General features: G+C 37.9%; 1 pseudogene; it reads left to right on the forward strand.

Moving 5' to 3' along the window:
• The first annotated feature begins 2,031 nt into the window (after positions 1–2,031).
• LOC125661056 (tripartite motif-containing protein 45-like) lies at positions 2,032–4,627 on the forward strand (annotated as a pseudogene).
• Positions 4,628–4,856: the final 229 nt, after the last annotated feature.

Raw genomic sequence — 4,856 nt, forward strand, 5'->3', positions numbered from 1 at the left:
TGATTTAAGTTTTATCTACAAATACATAGGGGGATCTTTAAATATAGGGAATTTGTTTCGGGCGAGGGATGTGGCCCATAAGGCCTTTCTTTTATCTAGTTTGACTGAAATCTAAAAACAAAATAGCAATATTTCTTAACTTTGGTCATTTTATTTCAATTTCTTTTTATATGTATTTGTCCGATATATCTTTTTTTACAACTTGACAAGTTAAAGGAGGGGGATGTAGTAATTATGACTATACGGACCATGGATATCGTGTTTTCAGCGTGTAAACCCAACTTCAACAACTCAAAAAAGTTTCTTTATTTTATGAATATCGTAATATTAATGAACGCATATCTATTTCATTAAACTATAACAATTTAACAGCACATATTTGGTTCTTGTTGTGACTTTTTTTTTTATAACATGTACCTCTTTATAGCAATAATAACAAATTGCATTGATTTTTATCTTCAGTTGGATGGGTTTGCTTCATTCTATATTTATTCAAAAGCTTCTACATGAGAAGAAAACTATTCCCGTGTATGGAATCCGGAAACAGGAGGGGGAAATTCTATACAGGACGGTTTTTCCGCCCGGAGGGAAATTATATACTGACTTTGTACATAGGTGATATTATATGTTTGGGCGCTTTTTCTTTCTATGGGGAAGATCTATCGTTTTTCCGGGTGGGGGGTGTCTATGCTACAATACCGGCCCAGCCACAAATATTCTCTCTCCTATACACTACAGTTGGTGCCGTGACCACCCCTGCAAAGCATGCTGTCCCGAGAGGGGAGAAAATAATCTGGGTTATGTGTCTTTCAGGATGAAGGCAATTTAGGGAGGGAAAAATGTAGCGGTCAGCCGAGTTCGAACACCGGTGGTCCGATAGCTTAGTTGATACAACACCCGATTAGAGATTCAGAGGGCCAGGTTCGAATTTCGGTGTGGTCCGTTGCATATTATTCGATTCCGTTTCATAGATCAGTCCCCTGAAACTGTCAGGTGAAAATGTCTGCTAGGAGATAAAGATCCTGGGCTGGTGTCTTTAAGATAATTCAGAGAATCCGGGTTCGAATCCCTGTCTGCTCCGTTTTCATTTTCTCCATTCCTGTAATATAATCAAGAGCTTGTTTTACTTTTCCGATGGAGAAATCATGCTTTATTTTAGGTGTCTATACGAAGCATTTAAGATTAAATATTAGTTAATGAGCCACTTTAAATCTTTTTTAATCTGAAATGTATGTATACAGTGGTGGATTTAAGGGGGTGCAGCCGCCGGCCTCTTATTTTTGTTTTTCAAATTTGGGGTCAATTGTGGTTTCTTCTTTGTAAAAATGTAAACAACAAAAGTAAGGACAAATTAATGACAAAATCTTTTGACTTATTGAATTACTATGATTGGGAGAACTAACACCTTTTACCCCAAACCCTTAAAATCTATGCCACTTTATCAATTCAACCTCCTCTTTCATAAAGTTGCGCTCCAATAAGTGCAATTCTCGGATCCGCCCAGATATACATTTTCAAAAGGAAGTTCCGACATTTTGAAAACTATATATATGCGTCCAAATTTAGTATTTCGAATCTTGAAATATCAATACAGTAACTGCCACCCACGTATCACTGTGTTCAATTAGTCTATATATAAATTGAATCTAAACCTTAACCACCACCCCGCCACCAAATTGGATTAGGTCTATTTATGTCCCACATAGGATTCCATGTTTCTGAATACTCTGCCTACGTCACAGTTTTGATCCGTTTCTGGACACATTTTCAGTGTGAATATATTCTGCACATTGATGTCAATGGCGGATTTAAGGGCGGCGCAGCCCCCCCCCCCCCTAAAGTTTTCAAATTTAAGGTAAATCGTGGTCTCCTGTTTAGAAAAATGTAACCCATAAAAGCAGTAATTTCTTCCACTCCCGGAGAGATAGGCCTTAATGACAAAATATTTTGATTTAGTGAATTACTTTTAATGGGAGAACTTACATTTTTTCTTCCAAAAACCCTTAATGTTAGCGCCATTTAATAATTTTACCTTATTACATGTAAAAATGACAGAAAATAGTAAAAATTACTACATAGGAGACATATTTCAAACCTTATAAAATTTGTAAAATTCAGCCGGGACCTCACGCGGGCTTCGCCCCCTGGACTCCCATCAGGGCTTTGTCCATGACCCACTGGTGGCCTCATCGCGGCCCCAAGCCTCACAGAAACGTTGCGCCCCCTCACCGGAATTACTGGATCCGCCCTCGAGTGTTGCGAACATTATAGACCCCAACGTACAGGGAGGACAGTATCACTATTTAATTATCTAGAATTCAAACATTTAGATAGATCTATACTCGGCCTTAAATTGTCTCAATCTTAAAAAAAAATCCCTTTATAAGATAGACATATTATATTCCAGTAATAGATAAACATTGAAAAATATAGATGTTTACATATTTGATAGAATTCAAACCTTAACAAATTCAAATTACACTTATTTATGTCCCGCATAGGTTTCCATGTCCCTAGAAATTGTCCCGTTTCTACACGCCGAGGTTGGCTTCGGATATTTTACACTCTGGATCTACAAGGAGGACAGTGAAATATATGCTTTATGTGCTTGTTGGCAATGACAATGTGTACAATCGACACTTCATCTACAAACACCACAGTGTAATATTCCATGGTTTAAAAAAATAGAACGCCGAGGTTAAAGCGGGTTCGCCGAATTTGAAATGAAACCGAAAGTTGATTTGTAATATAAAGATGGCAACATCACTAGATAGTTCTTCGATGGAGGATGTTACATTGTGTTCTATATGTTTCGAAAAGTTCAAGTCGCCGAGGTTTTTACCGTGTACACATTCCTTCTGTCAAGGTTGTTTATCTTCCTACATTGTTAATGTGTGTAAATCTACGGAGCCTCGTTTGGGATTTAATTGTCCATTATGCCGCGAGTACATACCCTGTCCTGGAGCCTTCGATAAGTCAGACGAGTGGGCGGGGCTATTTCCGTTGAATGAAGTTTTAGAGGCAATCGTTCATAAGCCTGATGAGAAACTGTGTGATCCCTGTTTGCGAGATAACGAAAATGAAAATGCTACGGGGATATGTTTGTCATGTACTGAATATCTATGTAAAATATGCACGAAACATCACAAAAGACAACTGCTCTTAAAAGACCATATCGTATGTCAATTGAACGAGATGAAATCCGGTAACGTAATTCCCTCATCAGGAAATACCCACGGTTGCCCTGAACTTAAAAAAGAAACAATCAAATTCTTCTGTAACGATCACCAGCAGTCCTGCTGTTCGTTGTGTATTGGAACAAGTCACAGAAAATGGGAAAGTATTGATACTGTCGAAGTTGCGGCAAAACATTTAAAAGAAAATGGCCAACCGGATGTACTTTTTGGTGATGTGAAGAACCTGGAAAAGAAACTGACAAAAGCAAAGAGCGAGCAAGAGAAGAATGTAGCAGAAATAGAGAACTCAGTGGACGAAATCATAGAGGAAACAGAAAAGGAATTCAAAGAACTTGTTGATCACTTAGAAATGCTGAAGAACAGACATTTAGATGAAGTAGCAGGTGCGCTGAAGAAAGGAAGGGGGGGAGTTGGGTGATTGTACAAATGTACTTACTGATGGTATACAGTGTACAAAATACTGCTGCCGGAATATTGAAAGAGCTAAAGAGCCAGAGAATGACGCTGAAATGTTAACTACTTATTACAGAGTGAAAGAGAGGCTCTTACAGCTTCAACAGTTTAAATTCACGAAGAAACAGATAACGATATCTGAAAGAAAGTCACAAGTTCTGAAAGAAGTGAGAAATATGGAATCTTTTGGAGATATTGAATATGCTGAGTCTGATTTTCGCATCACATACGATGTACATGACATTGCGTTATCTTTAGTTTCTGAATTCAGCATTGATGGAGGAAATCCGAATGTGTGGACTGGGAATTTTCTGTCGAATGGTAACTTTGTAGTTGCAAATTGCAAATCTAATGACACTTGTTTTATTTATAACAAAGACTGGAAATCCACGGAAGTCATTGATGGACTGAGTACCCCTTTTAAAGCAATAAAAGCCGGAGAGGAACTACTGGTGACGTGTTCTGGAACGAAATCTATTGAAGTTTATTCTGCGTCTGATTTACATAAACTGCGAAGTATCAATATAAACGAATATGTGTATGGAATAACAAAACACAATGGAGCGTGTTATGTAGCATGTGGAAATAAAATCATAAAAATTGATATGTCCGGTAAAAAACTGAAAGAATATAAAGTTGAATGGGGTACTATTAACATAAGTACAACACAACATGGACACCTTGTGTACAGTAACCATCCCCGTAATAGAGTAACCGCAATCACTGATCAGGGAGACACCGTCTGGCAGTATACACATCTGAAAATGATAGAACCCCATGGACTTGATGTAGGCTATATCGGTAATATCTTTGTTGCCGCTAGAGGAAGTGACAATATCCACGTGTTGTCTGGCGCTGGCAGTCTCATTAGGATTATCGAGGATATTCCACAGCCAGTGTTTATTAAACTAATGGAGGAGAGGAGTATGTGTTGTGTGTGCAGTGGTTGTAAAATCATGAAAGTGTATAAACTGTAGCTTTTCGTAGATTTGTTTTGAAATATTCCATGAGATAAAATATACCGAAACACAAGCTGTTGGACGATTTGATAAATTCAATTCTAATTGAAAATCAAATATAAAATATGATTTCGTTCGATGACTCACCGTATTTTAACTTAATAAAAGTCTTCAGTGTCAACCCACTGGTCTTGGAGCAGGTTGCTGTAGTTGAATGGTTTCACTCAAGGGAGGTCCTTGACTCTAT

This window comes from Ostrea edulis, chromosome 8 (genome assembly GCF_947568905.1).
Source record: "Ostrea edulis chromosome 8, xbOstEdul1.1, whole genome shotgun sequence".
NCBI classification, from domain to species: Eukaryota; Metazoa; Mollusca; class Bivalvia; order Ostreida; family Ostreidae; genus Ostrea; species Ostrea edulis.